The following is a 27,663-nucleotide window of genomic DNA, read 5'->3' as shown; positions in this document are numbered from 1 at the left end:
TTTGACTCACAATTTCCGATGGTATCTGAAAGCCGATCAGCGCGGCCAAGACAATTTGGGGCTAAATGCCCATGGCCCTCCTCCATTAAATAGCTTTCTGCTTTCTCCTTTTTTTTTTATAGCATCACATTACAGTTCCTGTGTGCATGTGATTTTTCTCTATAATAAACACCCCAGACAAGCTGAAACATTTTATTCTCCTGTTCCTTACATCCATGTTGTACCCTGAGCCTGAAGATTCTACACTAGGAGCAAACCTGCAAAGGCATGTGCTAGGCACTATTCTAAATGCTGAAAATACTCATTCAATGCTTACAGCAACCCATGAACTAAATGCTTATTAGCCCCATTTTTCAGATGAGGTATCAGAGAGGTTAAGTAATGTGTCTACAGTCATCCAGCCAACAAAGGACGCAGCTAGGTCTTGAACTCAAGAAGTTTGGCTTCAGAGGTTGCTCTCTTTATCACTCTACTTGCCTAGCTCCCTCTCTACATGAGAAACTCCTTGACTCTGGTGGGTGACCCTCCTGAGGTCAGCTCAACAGTTACTCTGCCCATAGTGCTCTTCTTGCTTCCATTCATCCTCCCGTTTGATTTTTTTTAAAGATTTATTGATTTATTTGAAAGGCAGAGTTACAGAGGAAAGAGAGAGAGAGCGTGCGCGAGAGCAAATGAGAGAGAGCGAGAGAGAGCCCAGTTGCAACGGCTTTCTCTTAGACCCGAAGACAGACCTGAGTCCATACCCTAACTTTACCACTTACTATCTGGTGTTGGGGCCATTCTTCAACTTTCCTGGGTCTTGGTTTCTTCATTTATGAAATGGGACAACACTGCAATCACTTTCAGAGAGTTTTCATAGAATGAGATGCGATGATAAACCATGGCGAGGCCACTGCTTGGCATTTTAGAAGCTTTCAGGGTTAGCTGTCATCACATTCGACATATTTATTACATCAAACTCAGTGGCCTACATACCTCCTTCACTGTGTGGGCTTCCTGCAGGCAGCCCAGCCACACCCATCTCTGTATTCCTAGCACTGGTGCAGGGCTTACCACATGCAAATCCTTAAAGTCATATCAAGGAGGTTGACCTTCTGGAGAATCCTAGCTGACTTTGGAGGCCACAGGACAAAATCTCATCACCATATATCTCATCATCTAATACCCCTACTTCTTGGAGAGCATTCTATTCATTCCAGCACATCCAAATACTAGCTGAACCATTTTCTCTGAAGTGTGTGTCTAAGGATCTTCATATACAGTGTGGAGAAGTCTCATTTTCTCCATCATTCCTTCAAATTAGAGGATGAGGAAAAGGAACAGTGATAATTCCTTATATGATATTTTCACAGTTTTCTTAGCTACAAACAACTTTGTCCAAGTGAAACCACACACACATACTCATACAACACACATGATGCAAACTGGATGGTTCTAGCAAATGTGATACCTTGTGGTTCAGTCTGAGTAGGGCTCCCACTTAGGCATAGAAACTCACTCTAGGGACCGGTGCAGTGGTGCAGGTTAATCCCCCGCCTGCGGCACCAGCATCCCATGTGGGCACCAGTTCAAGTCCCGGCTGCTCCTCTTCCAATCCAGCTCTTTGCAGTGGCTTGGGAAAACAGTGGAAGATGGCCTAAGTGCTTGGGCCCTTGCATCCGCATGGGAGACCAGGAAGAAACACCTGGCTCCTGGCTTCGGATTGGTACAGCTCTGGCCACTGCAGCCATTTGGGGAGTGAACCAATGGAAGGAAGACTTTTCTCTCTGTCTCTCCCTCTCACTGTCTGTAACTCTACCTCTCAAATAAATAAATAAAATCTTTAAAAAAAGAAACTTAGCTCTACTCCTATAGGTTGATAGCAAATTGGTGCAAACTCTAGGAGGCCCATTTGACCAAGTATTATCCTCATTACACACGTTTGAACCCAGCAATTTCTCTTTTAGAAATTTATTCTACAAATATACCTATGCATGTGCCAGGTGACAGAGGTACAAAAATGTTCACTATGGCATAAATTTTAAATCACTCAGGGGTATTTTAGGCAAGTTATGGTACAACTTTACAGAATACTCTGAAACTGTAAAGAGATGAAGGGTACTGAGTTTAGATATATGAAACCTACAAGACAGCCCAGGGAGACAACAAGGTTCAAAACAGCCACACAGCCACCTGTGTCAGAGGAAAACAAATGTATACAGAGGCACATTGGGAAAAATATATTAGCATACATAGCTGCTTGTGCTTGCACAGAATGGCTATGGAAGGTTATATACACATCTGGAGACATCGGTTGCTTCTGTGGAGAGCCAGATGGCTGGGGAGGCAGGAAGGAAACTTCAGTGTACATGCTTAGGAAATTTTTAGCTTGAATAAGCACAACTAATGAAAACACTCAAATGTTTGTTTGTAAATAAAAATTAAAAGGAAAATATATTCTGTTCCTGGTTTATTCTCACTCCTCCCCAAAGGGCGAATTGGTGGAAGATAATTGAGATCATGACTCTACACACCTCTCCTTATCTAATCCCTTCGTAAGCGTTAAATGTTTTTCCCAAAGTCACACAACCATCAAGTTGTGATGAGGGATTAAAAAACCACATATCTTGTTCCCTATATTCTCATTTGTTCATGAAGGGAACTGTCAGAAGCACAGGTATGCCTGTGCGCATGTGTATGTGTGGATGGCTTTCTAGATGTGTCTATCTTGTCCCGGAAGGAAGCTTGCTCTGTAGGCAATGGGCACTTCAGAGCCTGAAGTCCCACTGATTCCCCTGTAGGGTTTAACCTATATTCTGTAGTGGTGAGCAGCCTGGGCTTCCACCTGGGGTTCTGGGGGGTGGGATCCCAACATTGTCTTTGCTAGGAAGAGAGGGAAAAAAAGAGTAGTCTGTGCAATTGAGTCTTAGCTTTAGATCTTAGGGCACTGCATTTGCTCTTTATTAATAGGTTCTTCCTATGGCCAACTCTGCACAATAGTGTAAAACACTGTGATGTGCTAGGTGTTTTAACAAGTAAATATTATGACCATTTGGTACAAAGTTCTGAGCACTGAAGGTATGTACACTTGGAGGTCAGTGGAGTGTGGAAGCGGGATAAAGTTACACATTCTGCACAAATTAATATAACTGAGGTATCTAGATCCCAGAATTCTTGAGTAGTAATTTATGAGATATTGAAAATGTTTTCCTGTACATCTGTGCTATCCAATGGTACATACAAAAATGACAATGTTAGTCATGTATGTAACAGTAGTCACTGGAGCCACTGAAAACTTCAACTACGCTAGTGCAACTAAGAAAGTGAATTTAAATTTTATTTAATTTCAACTGAATGAAATTAAATGTAAATAGTCACTTATGATTAGTGGATACCATATTGATGGTATGGATAACAATTGTGTAAGTCATGGGTGATACTTTGAGCATATGGGGATGGCCCATACCACTGCCTCAGTGATGGGCCTTGAATCTACATCTCCTTTTGACAACACAAACTAAGCAGGAGTGATTGGGAGTAAGGAATGCTCTAAGAATCACACAGAGGTTGCCAGAAAACATGGGTTCAAGTTGTGCTCTTCCAAATTAACTATAAGGCCTTGGAAAAATCATTGTGTCTCTTTTGGACACTGCTACTTGTCAGGAAATTTAGGGTCAGAATGCCTGAATTGCTTATGGACACAATGAGATAGAAAGTGAGACTACAGAGTACTGAGACAATTATTAAACATTGAGTAGATGTTAGACTTCCTACATTCCACTTCCTTTTGACGCCCCACTTGATGGCTAAGAGACAGCTCAAAAGAGACATTTCCAAAACATAACTTTTGATCTGTGCCCTTGCAAGAGAAAAATCTGTTCTTCTCTTAGTCTTTTCCATCTTAAAAAAATGACACTGCTATGCACCCAATTTTGAAAGGCACGAACTTGAGATGGATGCTTGACCTCCTCTTTCTTTTATGTCCAACATCCAATCCATCAAGTTCTTCCATTCTCTGTTCCTAAATGTCATTCTGAGTCTGATCCTTTCTCATCCTCTTTACTTTGAGGCTGCTGTTCCTTGGACTATCGTAATAGCTTCCTAACAGTTCTAATTTCACTCTCCCTGTAGTTCATTCTCTATAGAGCAAACAGGATGACCTTTAAAAGAAAAAAAAAAAGAAAAAAAATCTTACCTTTCTTCTACTTAACTCCTTGGTGACTTCCAGAGATTTGGAATAAAGTCCAAACTCCTTTCCTCAGCCCTGCTTAACCAACAATCCCATTTTCCTCTTCTCTTTGCTCTTTATAAACAAGCACATTGTCCTTCTTTTCTGCCCTGAACAAACCCATCTTGTCATTTCCCATGGCTCTTATTCATGCTGTTCCCAGATTTTTGCATAATGTTTCTTGCCAACATTTGGGTCTCAAATGTCATTTCCTTACCATACTAGCCAAGGAAGTTGTCTTGCCTCACAAATCATGATCGCTTTCTATTCCAATACATTGTTTATTTTTCTTATGTTTGACTCTCTTAATTTTAAAAACAAATTGGGTGAGAGTAGAGGGACATGTATTTACATTTTTCTTATCTGCTTTCCCCACCCCTGTAAATTTCTGAGGCAGGGCTTGGTCTGCCTTCTTTCCTACTCCAAGTCCTGGGTGAACAAGTATACCATGTCTTCTCCATTGTCCAGAGGCTCATTGGATGTTTCAGAAATTTTCAGATTATAAATTTTACATATTGTGTATAACTTGAAGTTTCTCAAAGTTGGTTTTATTTTGCAGTTACGCTTTGTATGTGGTTCTAGTTTTGGGAATATACATTTGATGGAAAGGATTTTTAAATTTGTTTTTAACAAATGTCCTAGAATTTCTGAGATTCATATATCAAACAAGCTTCTTCAAATGTGTGAACATCTCCATGACTTTGAACTTCAAGGGGATGTAGTGACCTTTTCAAGAAACATTTAGTTACTAGTAGATAGCTCTATACAATTATTTTAGTATAGCCACATTTTTGATCCTTTCAAATTAAAAAAAATAAGGCACCTGGCAAATAATAAACAGAATCAGGTAACTGACCAAAGCATGTTTCTTTCCACTGGAGTAAAGGAGACTGAGGCATGTGCTCAGCCAGATTTCAGAATTAATCTGGAAGAGTGACCATTATACAGACATTTTGAATGATAGTACATATTGTGATTATCCTATCACTATTTCATCACATATGCTGGAAATATAGGAAGCAGATAACTATCTTTTCTGTTTACAGATCTCTGTGCTATACTTGTGGAGCTATATCCAAAGATTTTTGTCCCTAACTAACCTGATATACAAGAGGAAATCTTGGACTTAGAGCCTGATAAAATACTGGGATACCAGTGGTACTCCTGGGCATGGGGAGATGACTGTATTTTCTTTGTGGAAAAATATGAATACATTTAATCTAAATGGAATACTAGCAGACTGTGAAAAAACTGGCCACAGTTCCTTCTACTCTTGTATATACACTCCTGTGTGATGTGAATTTCTTGCTTTGTCCATCAAGTTATAGAATGTCTCTCTCTAGCTCTTGAATCCTAGTAGGACTTGTGAATAGCTTTAATCAATATAATGTGACAGGAGTGATATTTATGGTTTTTAGGCATAAGCTCTATAACTTCTGCTCCTGCCTATTTGGAATGTTGGCATGAGTCCTCCAAGGTCTTAAAGATGCCTGAACAAGGCTCTCTGAAGATGAGATTATGGGAGAGAGAGAAGCCCTGCCAAGAGTTGGCTTCAATCAGCAGATCTGCAAGTGAGATAATTTTTTACTATCCAGCTCAGTTGAGCAAAGCGACGATTGTAGCCATGTGTTGACACCAGTTGAAACCAGCAGAGGAACTGCCCAGCTGAAAGCAGCACAAATTGTTGGAACGAAAGAATCATGAACAAAGAAAATGTCTGATCTAAAATGAGCTGAAGAAATTCAATAACAAAATGAACAATCAAGTTAAGAAATGGGCAAAGGACTTGAACAGGCATTTTTCAAGAGAGGAAATTCAAATGACAACTGACAGTTGAAAAAACACACAAATCACTAGCCATCACTGAAATACAAATCAAAACCACAATCAAGTTTCGCCTCACTCCAGTTAGAATGGCTCTCATACAAAAATCAACAAACAGCAAATGCTGGTGAGGATGTGGGGAAAAGGTACCCTAATCCACTGTTGGTGGGAAAGTAAACTGGTACAGCCCCTGTGGATGACAATATGGAGATATCTCAGAAATTTGAATATAGATTTACCATATGATCCAGCCCACCTCACTCCTGGGAATTTACCTAAACCCAAAGAAATCAGCATATGAAAGCGTTATCTGTACTCATGTTCATTGCAGCATAATTCATAATAGCTAAGATAGAATCAACCCAGATGTCCATCAACTGTAGACTGGATAAAGAAATTATGGTAGATATATACTATGAGTTACTACTCAGCTGCAAAAAAAAAAAAAAATCCTGTCTTTTGCAACAAAATGGATACAACTGGAAACCATTATACTTAGTGAAATAAGCCAGTCTTCAAAAGACAGATATCATATGTTTTCCCTGATCTGAGTTAACTAAGTACCTAAAATGTAAATGTATTGGAGTGAGATGTACATTTCGAGATTCGATGATTGTTTACAGCCCTTGTCTCTTCTGTTAAGGAATAGTGATTAATTTTTTATACAATTTGCTGAATTCTTTTACTTAGTGTAGGGTTGACTTTATGATCACTAAATAAACTAAAAGTAGATCTGTGTAAAAATTAAGAGTGAGAACTAGAGAGGGAGGAGGAAGAAAGGTTGGAGAATGGGCAGGAGGGAAGGTAAGGTAGAAAGTATCACTATGTTCTTAAATCTGTATATATGAAACACATGAAACTTGTATAACTTAAATAAAATAAAAAATGTAGTACATATGCCTTCCCCCCCCAAAAAAAGAAAATGTCTGTTGGTTTAGATCAGTAAATTTTGTAGCGGATTATTATGTTGCAATAGATGACCAATATCCTAATCATTTCTGATAGTTGAAAATGTGTTATTTCATAATAAAAAAGAAAAGTTTAGGTTAATATCTTGAAAGTATTTTGTGAAACTTTCTTTTATTTTTAAGCTTTATTTTATTGCTCTTAATAAACACACCAGAAAGCATATCAAACAGTGCATCTTATGATGTCAGTTTACAACAAAATTGAACAAGGCAATTGTGTTTACAGAAAAGGTTTTCAGCAAAAAAAGTATGCAATAATCAATTGAAATGCAGTGTTCATACTTTGCAGGCATATAGGAAAAGTGGAAAATAATAGTCCTTTGCCACTCAGCAAGAAAAAAAATAGAGTAAAAGACTTGAATGGAAACTAGAAATTTGGGGATTTGAGAAAAGAACTCAGTACTGACACACATCTACATTTATAGTCCTACTTAGTTATTAAAAATAAAACAAAAAAACCCTCACAAAAAGTAAGACATCACAGAGAACAGAGAATCATAGTGCCAAAAAATGCCAAGAAAAATATACAATTGAAACTGGTAGAAATGTTATAAACAATTATTCTCTATGCATTGAAATATTCTTATAGTTCTGAGGTGAAGTTAACCAACAGGAAAAAATACACCTTAAAACTGCCTTTGGTTTAAGTAATCTTTCACATTTTTTTTTTGTCATACCTTCTGACCAACAACATAGCAATTACATGTTACAGAGGTAAAATAGTAATCAACTTTATTATTCACAACCAATCACTGCAGTGCTGACATAGGAAGCCATAAACTGTTAAAGTTTATTGATTATGACTGGATTCCTAAGCATGATTAAAAGACAGTAATGATGGAGTATTTTTTGAAAAAAAAAAACAATCTCTTCTACCCCAGATTCAAAACTGTTTAAAAGGATATAAAGGAATGTTAAATTACTTAAGATTTTTTTCAAAAACAATTAAGAATGAATGAGTAAATCCTGTTGGAAGATATGGTAGCTTTACACTCTATAATGTCAATTATCTACAGAAGTGCAGCTTAATTTTTCTATTATAATAAATAAACACTATTAAGTTCCACAAGATGCTGTAAATTTGCAGCTAGTACACACTAATGCCACCCACTGTACCCAAAGTGCAAAGGGAAATATGGAGATGTCCAATCTCCACTTCCTTTCTGATCCTTGATTTCATGAACAGTGATAAACACCAAATACACAAAAGCTGAAATTAAAATTTTTATTTGAAAAAATAAGGTAAAGTGAATATGGATATTTAACTTGGTTTCATAAACTCTTAATAATTATTTCTGGGGAACCAATTATGAGGAATGTACAGAAAAGTCAATATTTCTATGCTACCAGTACCAAACCTGGATTTTAAAAAATAAATCTGATTTTTAGACCATTAACTACATGGAAGATTGCTAGTACCAGTAAGAAAGATGTTTTCTTCCCCTCATCTCTCTAACTTTTATATCACTTATCTTTCTCCTCCTTACTCAAACCGGGCAGTCTTCTAACAATCCATGCTAATAATTCAGCCATAGATAATTCAGTAACTACAGAGATTTTGAGTCTGCCCTGCATAATTTCAAAATGCCTCACCACATTTGATGTTATACTCTACAAATTCACTGTCCTGATTATCATGAAGGGGAGACAATCTAGAAGAGGAGGGTAGTTACAACATGGGATAAAGAAGGGACTACAAATAATCCTCGTGGACAATCAAGAGCGTAAGGTAGTGAGTAGATTTGACTTTTACATAAGAATTTCTCAAAAAGAAACAAAAGAAAAAGTCCAGGTTTCCCCCCTCTAGAATGTGACTTATTTTCATTATACAAAGTAGTATAATAAAACAATCTCCACTCTGCACAACAAGGATTTATTGTCACATAAGGCAAGTAAGATAGAATGCTTTTCTGTGCCTTAAAGGAATACAGTCATGAAACATACATGGCTTTCAAAAAAGCCATCCATTTTCTCTGGTTACTGTAGCACCATCCCAATTTGAAGGGAAATAATACTTAGGCAATCACTTTTCCCATAAATTTTGGCACTTACGGTGGCACAAACATAACCGCCATGAGTATGACAACTCTGAAAAGCATAAATAAATCAAATTGAATAGGTCTGCATAAGCAGTACAAGAAACAATAAAAGTGCTGACCTATAGGAAAATGAATAAAAACGTTGTATCAGGAGAACAAAGGTTGTATAAACTATATATCTTATATCTTGAGGTAAGGACACATTAATGACCCTCTATAAAATATAAAGTTTCCTAAATGCTCTCTGTGGTTTATACAGATTTTTAATAGCCCATTTCTTCTATAAAATTATTGAAAAAATAGTTAAAATTATTTATTATCATTTTAAATATCCATAGTACTTGTCAATTGCATGCCACTGGATGAAACTACTGGTCAATATATAATTTAAAAAAAACAGTGAAAAACATTTGGAGGAGGTGGATAGGATACCTAACATGTTATATTCTATGGCATCAGGAAGAGAAGAAGCAAGCCTAAAACAAATCAAAACCTTTTAGAATTTGGGGTATTCCAAAGACTAAAATGTCCATGTTCTCTAAGACTAAGAATGTAACTTACTGAAATATACTGCAAGAGGTTCAGATGTATTCCCTATGATGGGAACTCAGTATTTTATCATCACTGAGAAGGGTTGTAAGTAACACAAACTTGAAAGACTACCATCTTGAAACAAAGGTGATTTGTTGAGTACCTTAAGAAGAAATGGGAATTCTTTTTTTTTTTTTTTTTTTTTTTTGACAGGCAGAGTGGACAGTGAGAGAGAGAGACAGAGAGAAAGGTCTTCCTTTGCCGTTGGTTCACCCTCCAATGGCCGCCGTGGACAGCGTGCTGCGGCCGGCGCGCCGCGCTGATCCGATGGCAGGAGCCAGGAGCCAGGTGCTTTTCCTGGTCTCCCATGGGGTGCAGGGCCCAAGCACCTGGGCCATCCTCCACTGCACTCCCTGGCCACAGCAGAGAGCTGGCCTGGAAGAGGGGCAACCGGGACAGAATCCGGCACCCCGACCGGGACTAGAACCCGGTGTGCCGGCGCCGCTAGGTGGAGGATTAGCCTAGTGAGCCGCAGCGCCGGCCAGAAATGGGAATTCTTTTGAGCTTTTGTGACCAGGGACTTGGTAAGAATGTTTTAAGTTATTCTAGAGAGCTAGAGCTAGAATAATCAGATTTGAGAAAGAAATCCAACATTATAAATGGAAATAGATCCAAGGAATAATTAAATTATGCCAGGTAATTCTGGCATTTCCATCATATGTAATGTGGCAAAAAAATCAAATATGAATAGTTTGAAACAAAAAAATGGTAAACAAGGACATTTTGGACTTTACTATGTGACTCCAAGTTATCCCAAGAAAAAGGCAGAGGTGTAATGAATTATCACCATCTGAGAATCTTTCACCCAAATGAGTTTCAATAGTTTCCAGGAAACACAAGGCACTAGCTTAAATCTCTTAACTACCTACATACCCACTTCCATCCAGACTGAAAGTCAAGATGTGAATCCATCTGTATCATAATCCGAATAAAGCCATCTAGCAGGTACCCTTGCATAAGAGACCAGGTAAAACATGTGGCTGCTGAGTGTCTCCCTCACTTCCTCACCCATAAACTACTCTATTCACTATCAGTTTCTATGGTGCTGATTTTCACTAAATTATAAAAAATAAAATGCCATGCTGCCAAGTATAACTGATATAAATTATGTAAGATGGGCCTAATTTAGTAAAGTCAGAAAAATAAAGCCTAAGAAAGTGATGACAAAATGTTAGTCACCTGCTTTTGATAAATGAACTCAAAAGAGCCATAAAAGAGCATCTGACGAGTGTTCTAGCTCAGCCTTTAATTTATTCCAGAACAGTAACTGATGCCATTACATGGCTGAAAGTCCAGTATAATAAAACAGAACACAAGCCTTACACCCATAGTTCCTACAACTTTCCCTACCTACATGGCAGTTCTATTTCTGGCAGGTTAATTTAACATATCTCAGCACTCTCTAGCAGCTAGATTACCAAAGTGAAGGCAACACTTTTCTGGATCACAGTAAAGAGAAAGATAAGAAAAACTGTTTTGTTCTAAAAGCAACCACAATTTTGGCTCAAGGTATAGCAGAGAAGGAATTTCTCTACAGAGAGAGAGCTGCTATAATTAGGGCCACAAAATTAGGAAGACATCCAGTGGTATTAAAGGTAGATCTCTTATTGCAAGAGGATAAATTATTTTCAATTCCTTTAAAATGCAACCAATACTTACTCTTAGCTAGTGCTAGCTCTTACTGAGGCATCTAACTCTATTTGCTACTCTCCTCTAGTTTTGATAATGGCTATCTAGCCACCTTTTCCAAATGATTTTTAAAGAACTAATGATTTTCCTATAGAATAATCACTTTGCTTGATTTTTTCTGGGGCAAAATATGCTGCAGGAATACCATGGAACAATGAAGAAGAAATTGGGAATGTGAGAGGAGGAAGCATATCTATCAATTTAAGGAAAGAAAAACTACCTGAGATAAAATTTTCCCAAAAGAGAGGGGGTTAAGTGATATGAATTCTCAGCTCTTTATACTGTTTCTCAATTACAAAATTTCTAAATTTTCAGTGATTTCAGGGAATCAAAATCCCCACACATATATGTCATCCCCAAAGAATCATCACATCTTTTGGTAACATTTGGTTCATGTTTAAGAAAGACATTAAGATTCAACTTCTGAAAATATAAAAGAAGGAAAGAAAATCTACAAGTGCCATCTTCAGTAAAAGGGGCTAAGAGCTATAAAAGGACAATTTAAGTGATAGGAGGCATCTTTTTTCCAACACTGAGGGTTTAATATAAAATACTGAATTCAATGCATGATTATTTGGGCTCATCAGCTATTCCCTCAGTTCCCTTAAAATCCAGTTAGCATCTTCTGTAATAAAATTTGATAGTGTTAAACACTACATATATGTATGCATACATCAGCACTAAGATGATCAAAGAATGGTGTTAAGTTCAGCATCAATGTTAGCGGCATACTGCACGACAAAACTCAGAAGCCTAACTGAAGTTTTTTTTTTTCTTTTTTGCAAGGATTTCTCTTTTGGGAGGAGAGGGAGGAAGAAATGGGGGAAAGGTAAATATGCTAACTTAGAATATCTGCCTTTTGGGGCCAGCGCTGTGATACAGTAGGTTAATCCTCCGCCTGTGGTGCCAGTATCCCATATGGGCACCAGTTCTGGTCCTGGCGGCTCCTCTTCCAATCCAGCTCTCTGCTGTGGCCTGGGAAAGCAGTAGAAGATGGCCCAACTCTTTGGGCCCCTGCTTCTGCATGGGAGACCTGGAGGAAGATCCTGGCTCCCGGCTTTGGATTGGTGCAGCTCCGCCGCTGCTGCCATTTGAGGAGTGAACCAACAGAAGGAAGACCTTTCTCTCTGTCTCTCCCTCTCACTGTCTGTAACTCTACCTCTCAAATAAATAAATAAAATCTTTAAAAAAAAGAATATTTACCTTTAAAAAGAATTCACTTGTATTCTGTGTTCATCAGTATACAAGTAAGGACCTGGTATTTTTAATCACCACAGAAGCTGTTACCCATACAAACATTTATGTTTTAGGAAAGCCTAAGGTCTTCATATTACCGGTGCTATACTTTTGAATTCTGACTTGAAAACAAACCAACTAATCAAACTCAGAAAACTCCAAAATAAACAATAACAGTTCTTCCTTCTAAGGGCACATATTGAGGACCATGCTACGAGACCCTTTGGTAATTCACAAATCAGCCTCATTATTCCACATCTGGCTTCAAAATAAATACTAAGGGAGAGTCCTGAATAATTTGATAACCGTAAATAATAACTAAAAGGATAGCGATTTCTTGAATAGGGTAAAATTTCATTCTCTAAGATGTAAGTTCTAATCGGGCTTTTGGTGACTTGCATGATATACACAAGAAAATATATGAGGAGGCTTTCAGCAAGGAAAGATATAAAGGACTTTTTCCTTAGGAAAAAAATTAATAAATAGAAATATCATTCAGGCAATGAAACAGGAAAACATTCATGATCTGTATACAACTTGTCTTTTTCTTATATCATCAATGCTTTATAGAGGTTTCCTAATTTTTATATATTTAAAGACAATATATCATAAAGTACCAAGAATCCATAATTATAATTCTTAAAATCACGTGATCCATCTGTGTCCATGAACTCATGACACATTAAACTGCTATGAAATCTTTTAAGAATTCTTTGAGTTTTTCTTCCTTTCTACTTCCACTTTATTCTATCAATACTTGTCTTAATTTCCTTGTAGTCAAAAGCCAGACTACCTGACATATAGTTCCCCTAGCTTCTTTCAGCTGAGGATAGAGGCAGAGAATGAGAAAGGGTAAAGAAAAGGGGTGGGGGTGGATGAGAGCCAGAGACAGAAAGAAGAAAAGAATCCTGATTATCCCCTATTCTTTTCTTTTTCCCTTCACTGTACATCTAATTTTTTTATTCTTTTGGACCCACTTTAAATATCCATCATAGTAGGTTAAAACAAATTTTGGGAAATCTTATAATTGTCACAGGAGATTCAGTACAACAAAGACGAGCCGATCCAGAGTCTAAAGTCTACTGAAGAATGGGGTGATTCACATGTAGCAAAAATTTTGCTCCAATCACCTTTAAGAGTTTCAGTGTAACCCCAGTCTAGACTCCAATTTGTTCTGAGCCTCTCTGGAATGAACTGTTTTGTCATTTACATACTCTATCAGACCAATTCTCAAAAACCATACACCCTAAATTTTAGATGTGTGAAACAGGTAGAGAAGAGATGGGTATGGACTACACTAACTCACAAGATGCACACTATAAAGTACACTGACTCCAATTTTCTCCAACTTTCACACTTGCACACTCAATGATACATACCAGATACAAAAATTGTGCAAGATCAAGCATCAGCTTTCTATTTTAAAAGCCTTAATAAAAAGAAAGTAGATAAACTCACTGCAGTTTTTTTTTAAGGAATATTCAGTACTATAATACTCCTTTAAAAAAATTCACAACTCAGGGTTAAGAACACAGTGGGTAACTGCTGCTTGACAATTACTTCACGTTACTGAGAGCAGCCAGTGCCAGCTATGATATCAACTGTAAGAACTACCTGATGACAAAAGGAATAATCTGTAAATGTGTAAATGATGTCACCAGCCCTAACAAATTTCTTAATATTCACTACAACATATTATTCATTCTTGTTTCATGATCACAAAAAATAATTAACTTTGTAGGTAATAGACTTGCCCTACTGCACACACACACACACACACACACATTTCCACATGGATGATCTAAACACTTTAATGTATAGCTGAGAGGTCTTGTCCTACTCAGTGCCAAATGTTTACACTGTATTCACTGCTTGGACAATGGCTGCACATCCACAGGATTGAATACATGTACAAAGTACCTCCTTAAAATGGTAAAGAGGTACTATTGCATTCAGCTATGGAGTAGAATAACCCAGGAAATGGAAGAGGAGAAACAGGAAATAGTCTTTAGGATTAAAGCAAGGTTTGATACAGATAGCCCCTCTTGTAGGCACTCAGTGGGTAGAATGTAGCCACAACAAACTTCTCATCAAACATCCTCAGGTCAGTCATTCCTGAACAGCTTTGGAATCACCAGCATTGGCATACTCAACAAAGACTTGCCCTCTGCCAGGATTTTCCTTTGGAACAAGCAGAGATACCACTGGTCCATATTTCTGACATTCCTCTTTTACATCTTCTGCAACATCTTCATGAATTCCTTTTCACTTTCGAGATAATCATCATCTAGTACGTTCTGCAGTCTTAGCTGTGGGGTAGGAATCATCACCAGATCTTCAATTTCAGGGGTGAAAGGAATGCTAAAGAATGGACTGCACAATGCCATTTCCGCAGGAATTCTGCTTGGATCACCATGAAGCAGGCTTTGATAAGGTCTCTTAGGTGATGGGCTCGAATTGCAGCATTCACCACTGCTCTACTGGCAAATCTGTGGTCAGTAATAGCAGAACTGTTTGTCTTCCATTCCTGAGATCAGACTGTATGTTTCAGTTTCATTCCTGAGAACATTTCCAGTAAAATGATTCTAAGGCTCCACAGATCAACAGCTGAGGTACATTCTGTGTGTCTCTGCAGGCCAGCCTGGGCCAAGCAATTTTGCAGCTCTGCTTCTGGAAGATACCTGTCTGTCTGAATATACTTTACATCCTGATTGCCTTCTTTGACACTAAACCAAAGTCAACGAGTTTAAAACATTCATTCTCTGCACTCCACAATGTTTTGCAGTTTGAGGTCTGCATGCTCCAGCGCTGCTCTCTCTTTGCAGAATCCATACTTGGCAGCTGAGGCCGCACCACCAGTGGTTCCCTGTGGCAAGAATTGCTTGAGGGTGCTGGGCGGTGAGCCTGGGGTGCCACAGGTGCGCACCTGAACACTGAGGCTGAGGAGCCACTGCCTAGGTGGCTTTGTACCTGCCACAGCTGCCTGAAGGCCTCCAGAAACCGCGGCAGCTCCGCGCTCCACGCACAGAAGTACCCTGCCATCTGTGTAGGCTAAGGGCACTGACACCGGAGCTGTGGCAACGCCTGAGGCAGGCTGTCTGGGACCAAGGTCACATCTCCGCCCGAAGGACCAGTGGATCCGCTGGGAGGGGCCGCCTCACTGACTTCCGGGAGCTCAAGCCTCCTTGGCACCGAAAACCCTTGAAACTTTCTTAATTAGATGTTTAAATAGATGCTTTTTTTTAAAACAAGGAGAAGCAAAGGTGATAGTTAACTGTCACTTAAATTATGTCCTCAAATTAATGAAAATCTAAGTGGGAATAAAGCAACCAATTAATTTTTTTATGTAGCAAGGCTTAGTTTAAGAGTTTTCTGGATTTTAGGCAACTGCAGTGCAAAAACTAACTTCTTATCTTAAGTGCACTTGTTATGAGTAAAAGGAGGAAAATATTATCAGACTAACTATACAAAATTAAAAGTTTTGACTGGAAAAGATTTTCTAGCCACTTTTTAGGATTAAAGCGATAAGCTACTAGAATATAAAGCAATGTGAGATTTTATTTTTTTTCAGTCACTTTTAATTGTACTTCTTGATATCATCTTTGCTGAGAGTTGAATACAAATTAAAAAATCACTTGGTCTTAACACTTTCAGGTAAAAATAGAAAATCAAATATAAATATTCAATTTTAGAATTGCTATATCCCATTGTTGTGATATGTTATATTGTTGTCTTCATTTGTTCCTAGAAATATTTTGATTTCTCTGATGACTCACTCTTCATTTGGGAGTATGTTGTTTAGTCTCTATTTGTTTGCATATATTCTAGAGATTCTTGGGTTGCTGATTTACAGCATTCATTTCATTCCATTCCATTGTGGTCCAAGAAGATGCATGGTATGATTTTGATTTTTTTTTGAATTTGCTGATACTTGCTTTATATCCTGCCATGTGGTCTATCCTAGATAAAACTCTATGCACTGGTGAGAAGAATGTGTATTCTGCATTTGTAGGATTAAAAGTTCAGTAGATACCAGTTAGGTCCATTTGGTCTGTAGTGTCGATTAACTGTTATTTCCTTCCTGATTTTCTGTCTGGTTGATCTGTCCATTGGTGAAAGTAGGGTTCAAGTCCCCCATTTCTATTGTATTGGAGTTTATATCTTCCTTTAGGTCCATTAACATTTCTTTTAAATAGTCAAGTGCCCTATAATTAGGTTTGTCTATGTTTATAACAGCCACATCTTCCTGTTAACTTGATCCCTTAATCATTACATAGTATCGTTCTTCATCTTTTTTTTTTTGACAGGCATAATTAGAGAGAGAGAGACAGAGACAGAGACAGAGAGAAAGGTCTTCTTTCCATTGGTTCACCCCCAAAATGGCCATTACAGCCAGAGCACTGTGCGGATCCGAAGCCAGGAGCCAGGTGCTTCCTCCTCGTCTCCCATGTGGGTGCAGGGCCCAAGCACTTGGGCCATCCTCCACTGCCTTCCTGGGCCACAGCAGAGAGCTGGACTGGAAGAGGAGCAACTGGGACAGAATCTGGCGCCCCAACCGGTCTAGAACCTGGAGTGCCGGTGCCACAGGCAGAGGATTAGCCTAGTGAGCCGTGGCGCCAGCCACATTGCCTCTTTTAACAGGTTTTGTGTTAAAGTCTATTTTGTCTGATATTAGGATGGCTACAGCAGCTCTGTTTTGGATTCTGTTAGCATGGAATATCTTTTTCCATCCTTTCACTTTGTTTGTGTGCATCTTTGTTAGTGAGTTATGTTTCTTGTAGACACCAAATAGATGGGTTTCTTTTTTAATCCATTCAGCCAGTCTGTATCTTTTAACTGGGTACAGGCATACTATCCCCCACAGGGCTCCAAGTTGGACTCATGCCAGGCTCTTCCTTCAGCTTTATTGCCAGTGGCTTGGGCTGCTGCAGTCTAGTCTCACCTTACTCTCCAGGGCTGGTGCTAGATTCTTGACTGCTGGGATTCTGAGTTGTACACATCCACACCTCCATGGAGGTCCACGGTGTCCCTCTAATTTGTGTGGAGTTTCCTCTGCTGTTTTTCCCCGAACTCTTCACTGAGACATCACTCTCTCCACTTTTCAAAAACTATATTCCCCTAGACTCAGTATTGAGTGTTTTAAATAACAGAAATTTACTTTCTCATAATTCTGAAAGTCTGAGACTATAGTATTAGCCAGGTTGGCTTCCTCCAGAATCTCTTCAACTTACAGACATTAGTCTTTTTTTGTTAAGATTTATTTATTTTAAAGTCAGAGTTACACATAGAGAGGACAGGCAGAGAGAGAGAGAGAGGTCTTCCATCCGATGGTTCACTCTCCAATTGGCCACAATGGCCGGAGCACGCCTATCTGAAGCCAGGATCCAGGAGCTTCTTCTTCAGGTCTCCCATGTGGTGCAGGGGCCCAAGGACTTGGGCCATCTTCTCCTGCCTTCCCAGGCCATAGCAGAGAGCTGGCTCGTAAGACAGAAGCCAGGACTAGAACCGGTGTCCATATGGGATGCCGGCACTTCAGGCCAGGGTGTTCACCTGCTGCGCCACAGCGCTGGCCCTGACATCAGTCTTCTCTGTGTGTCTTCATATAGTATTCCTTCTCTGTCCTGGTGTCTTTCTCATATAATGGTATCAGTCATATTGGATTAGGTTCCACCAAAATGACTTCATCTTAACTTACTCCATTAAAGACTATCTCCAAATAAGGTAACTTCCTGAAATACTATGTGGTGGGCCATTAATAAGTATATTTGAAGGGGCCACGATTCATCCCATAACACTATGCAAGATCTTAAATAAAATATTTTCTATGCAGCCCTTCTATGAAATTTGAATTGAAGATGTAATGAAAAGAACAGAATGAATAAGAGCCAGGACCCAGAGGATGCAACATATGTGAGAGTCAACGAGAATACCAGGATATCGGCACAAGAATATCCCGGGAAAATTTATACCAGGAATAGGAGGCAAAAGTTCAGACTGGAATCTCTCAAAAGCCTATTGAGGGATTTACCAAATAGGATGAAAATTATTGCATATATGACATACCCGTACATTACAAATTTAGACAATTAGCAATGTTTACTATGGGACTGGTGACAAATGCATAGAAAACTTGGGAAGTTAAAAATTGAGAGAATGAGATACTCCAGCTCAATAAAAATATTGCAGGAAAGGAAAATCCAGCCATATTGTGCTACATGGCTGAGTTCTGCACAGCATGTGAACGTTAATAATTATGTAAGTCCTTATATGCATTCTAATAATATACTTAATTATATGACCACATCAAGAAACTAGGAATTAGGTTTCTAATGTGAGAACTGGCAGGAAGAAAAAACAGCTAAATTACTTTCTCTGTAGTAGGAAATCAATATCTGAAAACCCCCAAAGTAACAATAAATAATGTATGTAGATATATAGAAGTAATTACAAAAGGATCAGCTAAAAGAGTTGAAAATGGTTTTCTCTTGGAGGCAGAAAGATAAGGGGTTGCCAGGGGTGGGGTTCTTGGGATTCCTGTTTTTCAAAGAAAGCCAATGAGACAGGGCCAGCGCCGAGGCTCACTAGGCTAATCCTCTGCCTGTGGCACTGGCACTCCGGGTTCTAGTCCGGTTGGGGCGCCAGATTCTGTCCCGGTTGCTCCTCTTCCAGTCCAGCTCTCTGCTGTGGCCCAGGAAGGCAGTGGAGGATGGCCCAAGTGCTTGGGCCCTGCACCCACATGGGAGACGAGGAGGAAGCACCTGGCTCCTGGCTTCGGATCCACACAGCGTGCTGGCTGTAATGGCCATTTGGGGGATGAACCAACGGAAGGAAGACCTTTCTCTCTGTCTTTCTCACTGTCTGATTCTGCCTGTCCAAAAATAGAAAAAAGAAAGCCCATAAGACTATTGGACTCTTAAAACTGTGGATATGGATAAGTTAATTTTATTTAAAGAAGTGGTAAGGAAAGAAGAAAGGAAAGAGTTCTTTGGAATACTAAATTTGTCAAAGACAAAGTTTACAAAATGGAATTATTTTCAAAAACTAAAACATTTACTTTTAAATAAAGTAAGACTCTTCATAGTGATTATTCGTGTTAAAGGTCAATATTTTATGCTGTAGATTAGAGAGGCTAATGCTCATATCTGACTTGATGGTGAACTCTATTGAGAGAAGCTGCCTCATAGATAGATGTAATTTACTCACTATGTGCCCAAGAGCTTGTGAACATGTTTGCTAGTTTGTAATATTCTTTATAGAGTACATATTAATATAAATGAAAAAATAAAGTATTGCTTTCAAAAAAAAAAACCCACAAAAATCTCGAGTTCCTTGTGATTTCCCCTCCCAAATAACACAGCTGAGTTATGTCTTGATTGGTATTATATAATGAAACAATATAATAATATCTACTTTATTGGCTAAAGACAAACCTGGGCTAGAGTCTTTGTTCTACCAACCACTAACTCTTTTAGAAAAACTTTTCTAAGCCTTAGGATTCCTGTCTTTCAAATGAAGACAACAGTAATGCCCATATTTGAGGGATGTTCAAGGATCAGGAGATAGTCTATACACTGTACTCATGTACACATCATACCCATACATGGCATTTTATGATTTTATTAATAGGTCCCTATTTGTTACTTTTTAGAAGCATTACTGTCCTTCATAGTTCCAAAAGTTCCTAATATAGTGAGTATTTTAAAGATAGGACTTCTAAAGGTCTTTTGTTTACCTACCTACCTACCTGAGAGAGAGAGAGAGAGACAGACAGACAGAGATACACTGTTCATCTGCTATACTGAAATGTACCCAAATGCCCGCAACAGTTAGGGATAGGCCAGACTGATGTCAGGATTCAAGAACTCCATCTGGGTCTTTCACATGGCAGGTTCCTAAGAACTTGGGCCATCATCTGCTGCCTCCCAGGCACATTAGCAGGAAGCTGGATTGGAAGCAGAGGTGTGTTTCAATCCCTGGCACTTCAATATCGGATGTAGGCATCCTAAGCTGTGGCTTAATCCACTGAGCCATGACTTTCATCCCAGCTCTTCTCTTAACAAAACATTTTCAGACAAAAATGCACTGAGAATAGTAGCAAATACCTACATAATCACTAACTTAATAAAGTTTGCAAATAAAGTTGAAGCCCCATGCATGCCCCTTGTCAATTCCTTTTCCCCAGAAGCAGCCACTATTAGGAATTTTTTGTAATCCCCAGTGTACAAATAGTTCTAAAAATGGACTATCACATGTTTTAAAAGTTCATAGAAATAACATTATGCTACATTTACTGTGCTACAATCCTAAGGTTCATTCATATTGGTACAAATAGCTCTATTCTGATTGTATTCCCTGCTGGTTATATCATTTGAGGACACTGCAGTTTATGAACTTTCTTTTGCTGGTGGATATTTAGGGTATTTTCAATGTTTTATAATTATGAAAATGCTGTGGTAAATATTCTATAAAACACATACATGCAAATGAATCTCGAGGAAGGACACACTGAAATTAGGAATGATATTGCTGGGTCTAAGGATGCAGACTGGTCTTAAGGAAGCAGCAGCAGTCAATTCACCCATGTGTTATGGCATCCTCATGGGACAGGATCAATGGTGAGACATGTTGTGATTACTTTGACATTGATAATGTTTAGGGTTCTTGAATTTGGGAATAGTATTTTGAAAAATAAATTAGAATAGAGTCAAGGTGGCTTTATAATAACACCCTTTTACTCCTGTGTATTCTACTGTGGTTTCTGTACGATTAGGAAGGCATAAGGGAGTATGATGCATAAGTAAACAGTGTGTTCTGGTAGAAAAATTTGGCTAATCTTTTTAAAAAAGATTTATTTTCCTTTGAGTTACAGAGAGAGATAAAGAGAGAGAAGGGAAGAAGAGGTGAGGACAGGAGGAAGGGAGGGGAAGAGGTAGAGGTAAGCGGAAGGGAAAAAGGGAGAGAAGAGGAGGGAGGGGAGAGGAGAGGAAGGAGGGAAGGGAGGGTAGGGGAGAGGAGAGAGAGCAGAGGGGAAAGGAGAAAGAGAGAGAGAGAGGAGGGGAGAGGAGAAGAGAGGAGAGGAGAGAGAGAGAGAGGAAGGGAGAAGAGGGGAGAGGAGGGGAGAGGAGAAAGGGGGAGCACAGGAGGGGAGAGGAGGGGGGAGCACAGGAGGGGAGAGGAGGGGAGAGGAGAGGAGAGAGAGAGAGAGGAGGGGAAGGGAGAGGAGGGGAGAAGAGGGGAGGGGAGAGGAGAGGAGAAGAGGGGGAGAGCACAGGAGGGGAGAGGAGAGGAGAGGAGAGGAGAGAGAGAGGAGAGGGAGAGGAGAGGAGAAGAGGGGGAGAGCACAGGAGGGGAGAGGAGAGAAGAGGAGAGGAGGGGAGAGGAGAGGAGAGGAGGAGAAGTGAGAGGAGGAGAGAGGAGAGGAGAGGAGGGGAGGGGAGAGGAGAGGAGAGGAGATGAGAAGAGAAGAGAAGAGGGGAGAGCAGAGGAGGGGAGAAAACAGAGAGGGGAGAGGGGAAAAGGGAGAGAGGGGAGGAGGGGAGGGAGGGAGAGAGAGAGAGAGAGAAATCTAAAGATTTTCTGTCCACTAGTTCACTTCCAGATGGCCGCAATGGCATGGATATAAACCAGCCTGGAGCCAGGGGCCAGGACCTTTTCCAAGTCTCCCACATGGGTAGAAGGGGTCCAAGCACTTGGGCAATTTTCCCAGCCATAAGTAGGTAGCTGGATGGGAAGTGGAGCAGTAGGGAAAGGAAATGGTGCCCACATGGGATGCTGGCATTGTGGGCAGTGGCTTTACCTGCTATGCCACAATACTGGATCCTTGGTGAATAACTGATTTAACCAATAGGTACTTTTAAAATTCAGAAAGCTCAGGGCCAGCGTTGTGGCCCCTGGCTTCAGCCTGGCTCAGTGCCTGCTGTAGCAGCCATCTGGGGAGTAAACCAGTGGATGGAAGCTCTCTCTCTGTCTCTCCCTCTCTCTTTGTAACTCTGCCTTTTAAATAAATAAATAATAAAAAAATTTTTAAGTAAAAACCTATCCAGAGGATTTGTATTCTTTTTCAGTCAGTGTTTGAGAATGCCTTGGTGAGACACTGTAGTCTAAATAGTACATTGTACATTTAGCTAGGTGTGCACAAGAGAACTGGTGAGGTGGACAGTAATCTGGATAATTCTGAAAGAGGAGAAGATGGGAAGTAGAAAGGATATGAGAAAAGAGAAAGAATGCTGTAGGAAGTGGAGAAAAATAATTAAAAAGTGATATCCTGAACTGATAATGTTTCAAATGATTCCCATCTTTAAAACCAGACCATGAAAATCAACATCAATAGAATTCACATATATTTAAATCATATAATATCAGGGTGTACCAACAATGTTAACAAAAATAGATGTTATTTAACATTTGCACAGGCACTGATGCACTGTTGTTATTTTTGACAATATTATATGAGTACTATCATTATTATTTCCAAATTACAGAAGAAGAAATTGAAGCTTAGAATCACACGTTTTGAGAGATGCAAAACTGGCATGTGGGACCCAGGGCCAACTAACTCCAGAACCTACTGCTCCTGACCAGAGCTTTTGTGAGCTCACTTCTTAACCCTTAAGGGCAGAAAAAGTGGTTCTTTCATCTTTGTCCCAGTCCTATCCTGTGCCTGTCACAGAACTGGTGCTTGATGTGTACTGAACTGAGATAGATATTCAGAATGAAGACATGAAAGCTCACCATACTCAAGTTTATTTTTATTTGCTCCTCAAAGGTGAAATAGAAGAAAAATCATTTTATATGTGTATAATATAAATAAATATCTATAAGCATACATAAAATTTTTAAAAAAGCTTCATAATTAATCCTCAGGTGGGAAAAATCCAATTTAGAATAAGGGCACTCTGCCTTCCACTAATTAGAATGCTACTTTTAACTCAGTCAACAGTAAAGTGTGACTTGAATTATCTAAGCAATTGTGAATGCATTCTTTTTTATTCAATGACTCATCTGTGGCTGTCTTGGTGTGGGTTTGATCTTGCTTGGTTCTTGTTTTTAGAATCTCTTATTTACAGTTGTCATAAAGGAGTGGATATGTCTACTTCCATGCAGTTCATTTCTATTATTGTGAGCAGCAAAATACTAAAATCTCCGCCAAATATCTGCAAAATTTCTAAGTTGGTAAAATTTATCTTCTACGATCTCTCTTTTCATTTTTAGCCTTTCCCCTACATCTTTGTGGTATTCTCTGTACATCTCTGCTACAGCCAATACAATCCATTTCCTTCCCTTCCTTGCACTCATTCTTTAGTTTTAACTGTTCATAATGGAGTGGAAATGAATAATAACATGAAAATTTTCATCTTTCCAAGGATGTGGCTTTAGCCAAAGTATTTAAAATTCAGACTGTAAAACTCCAGACATCAGGGAGTGGGAGTTCATTCAGTATCTTTCTATTTCTCCTCTCTTTTCTCTTCTCTGACACTCCCTGCATCACCATGTGTCTCTCTGATTCGAAGGCAATTGCGACTTCTTGCTGGCCTGTTGTTCCTGTCACTGTCACCCCAGCAATGACCCTCAATCTCTCAATAGCATTTGGTGCCAGTTTCTAGCATTAAGCGAAACACATATTCCCCAAACCAGACTCACTCTGTTGCTTCACACTCCTGAGCCATCAGACCAGGAGGCAGCTACTCAGAAGTCTGGCTACAAGGGGCCTTCCAACAAGGTACGTGGTTCCAATAACCCAACCACAACCCCAGCTAGTTCCCTCAGATCTAGGGGCTATCGCTGCTTTACTTCTTACAGTTTTTATCTTGGTGACTTCAGTGTTCCCTTTGTGACACTAGAGTTCTTCAATTGCCCACAGTAATCTCTCTCTATTAAAATAGCTGCCGGGGCTGCCTTTTCAGCCTCTGATCCTCTTCCTGCTGGGGCAAACCTTGGGAGGTAGCAGGTGATGATCCAGGTAGTTGGGTCCCTGCTGCCCATGTGGGAGACATGGATTAAGTTCCCAGCTCCCGACTTTGGCCTGGCCCAGCCCCTGCTATTGCAAACATCTAAACAAGTGGATGGGAATCTTCCTTTTCTCTCTCTCCTTCTCTAATTAAAAAAGAAAAGAAAAAAAATGGGAAAGTAGTTTATGTACAATGCCAAGTAGTCTGAACTTTATCCTGAAGGCCTTAAAGAATCACTAGAAACATTTAAGCAAGGAAGCAATATTACTCTATGTGATATTGCATATCATTCACTGCTGAAGTTACACATCTGAGGGGATAAGGGAGGGTGGAAATCCTGCCCCCAATAGGATTGCCAATTCAAAGACTGTAAACAGCTTGAAGAAGGTTGTCTTGCTTTTGCCTGGGCCTTGCTATTCACCTGCAACATCAGTGTGGTGATAGATTTGGGAGTAAGAAAAGACAAAAGTGGTGCCAAGACCGTTAGAACTGTTTATGAATGAACTGGTATCCACTTCCACCAAGGCAGTGGCATTGCGATCAGAAAGAAGGAAGACCAAAAACATTTGGTGGCAATGGAGGGCAGCAAGGAAGATGGTAGTGTCAAGGTTGGTCAGCATGCAGTGGTGATGTCACTGATGTGGAGTAGGGGGCACAAAGTTGCTGCTGTGGGTGTAGGATCGGGAAAGAGGACAGTGGGAAGTGAGAAGAATCAAGCTAATCTCCAGGGACACAGACATTTCTAAGAGGTGGCTCTGGGTTAGTGGTTATTTTAAATAAATGACTATTTATAAACTTTACAGTTTTAACTCCTTCTCCTCCCTTAAAATGCGAGAAGTGTCCTTCCCTGGTCATGCAGATGCTCAGATGGTTTCCCACTTCTGACAACCGTGTAGCTCAGGGCAGTGACTTAGCCTCCCTGGTTTCCATTTCTCTGTCTCTAAATGGAGATAATGACACTCCCCACATCATGGGTAGCCCAGTATACAATGAATGGATGGGAGAAGCATGGGCTGGTATTCAGATTTGTACTCTACCCCTAAAGTCTATGTGTGACTGCATGGCCCAGGATGAAGTATTTAACGTCTCTGGGTCCCTGTTCACTCTTCTGTAAGATGATGATAATGAATTATGTTGCAGGGGTATTGAAAGGACCACGATGAATACACGGCCCAACCCCCTGGGCTCTTACTTCCAAGAAATGGTTTTCCCCTTGCCCTCTGCTCTCTCTTGTTCCTCCTGACCACTACTGTTGTGATGATGGAAAGCACAAGGTGGCTGCTTTATGTACAACCCACTGACACAAGTGCCTCTAGTCCCAGGTTCCTCTTCTGTTAACACTTCCTTATTTTATTGTACTTAAATGTGGCAAATCTTTTTTAATATAGATGCTTTAAAAATACCCTTTTACTATTTTCATAAGGAAAATAGTCTCTTGAACAATAAAATTTAATATGCTTAAATTAAAATTTTTAGTAAATATATATCTCTATTTATATGTAAATACAAACATGTATTATCATATGTGAGTACATTTATTTACTACAGTACAATACTTGGTGAACAGACATTGAAAGCACTTGTTGAATGACTACACTGATAAACTGGGAAAACAACTATTTGAAGATGGATAAATGCAATGAAATATTTCCAAATGACTTATCACACATGACCTCTTAAATTATTAAGACAACCCCTAATTAATAAATCGATCTTCTCACCCGCAAATGTGTGCTTTTCCTATATGATTAGGTGACCTGTCTGTCCCCTTAAAGTGAAGTCATTCAGTTATGTCCTACTTAAAACAGAGACTCACAATCATCAGTAGCACAAACCTCAGCATTGTGTGATTCGTTTCATTTTCACTTCAGTTTAAAACTTTCCAGAATATGGATATATTTCCCCTGACTCTCTGGATCAATGCAATCTGTATACTGAGGATCTGAATGCTGAATAAGAAACCGACAGAAAACAACTGTTCTGAGACTGCACTAAAGCGATGTTAATCCCACCAATATCCAACATGGCATCTCTTAGCCTAAAGGAGTCTCTGAAGATTTCAGATCAATGAAAACAACAGAAAATCTCCAAAAGCTCTGAAAGGAAAATACAGCAAAAGGCACATGCTAGAAGAATCAGTCTCTTCAGGTATCTCTGTTGAAAAGGCAAATAGGCCTACATTACTGATTAACAAATGTGATACTGCCTTTTTTTTTTTTTTTTTTTGACAGGCAGAGTGGACAGTGAGAGAGAGACAGAGAGAAAGGTCTTCCTTTGCCGTTGGTTCACCCTCCAATGGCCGCCGCAGCCGGCGCACCGCACTGATCTGATGGCAGGAGCCAGGTACTTATCCTGGTCTCCCATGGGGTGCAGGGCCCAAGTACCTGGGCCATCCTCCACTGCACTCCCTGGCCACAGCAGAGAGCTGGCCTGGAAGAGGGGCAACCGGGACAGAATCCGGTGCCCCGACCGGGACTAGAACCCGGTGTGCCGGCGCCGCAAGGCGGAGGATTAGCCTAGTGAGCCACGGCGCCGGCCTGTGATACTGCTTTGTACCTGGGGTGCTGAGTAACATTTAGGTTAAAATTAATGCTATTCTAGGTCAGGTCAGATAGTCAACTCAGTAAAATCACTTTTTGTTATTTCAAATTTTCACTTTAAACAGCTACTGCAACTTTCAAATTCTTTCAAGGATTCTTAATTTACTTCTGGCTCATCATACTTGATGATAATAGCTATCACTTATTGAGTGCTTTCTATGTGACAAGTACTGGATTAAATGACACATTTCATGTCCCCAAATCCTACTGCTGCCTCCCATCATTTATTCTCTTCTTTGTTTCTCCCATCAAAACTTACTTGTCCTCTGCACCAGATGCTTGGAGCTTTGTAGACTGGTAAAAAAAAATATCTAACTGTGCAAGACAGAATAAAGACCCTCCAAAAATGTCTACATCCTAAAACCTAGAATTTGTGAATATGTTAAGGTATATGGCAAAGGGGAATTACTGTTGCAGATGGAATTAAGGTTGCTAATACACTGACTTTAACACAGAAGGATGATCCTGGATTACCAAGGTGGGCCCACTGTAATCACAAGAGTCCAGAAAAATGGAAGAGGAAGGCAGATGAGTCAGAGAATAAAAAGATGTGATAACGGA

General features: G+C 39.6%; 1 protein-coding gene and 1 pseudogene across 4 annotated transcripts in view; both read right to left on the bottom strand.

The window, feature by feature from the left end:
• The window catches only part of ANO4 (anoctamin 4), a 561,131-nt gene that overhangs the window by 117,719 nt on the left and 415,749 nt on the right, over positions 1-27,663 (bottom strand). The gene's annotated exons all lie outside the window — the stretch shown is intronic.
• Positions 82-21,416, bottom strand: LOC127491178 (serine/threonine-protein kinase Kist pseudogene; annotated as a pseudogene).

The sequence above is a fragment of the Oryctolagus cuniculus genome, chromosome 11, assembly GCF_964237555.1.
Source record: "Oryctolagus cuniculus chromosome 11, mOryCun1.1, whole genome shotgun sequence".
NCBI lineage: Eukaryota > Metazoa > Chordata > Mammalia > Lagomorpha > Leporidae > Oryctolagus > Oryctolagus cuniculus.
Note: the sequence above shows the minus strand (reverse complement) of the source record. Positions and strands in the feature narration are given on the sequence as shown.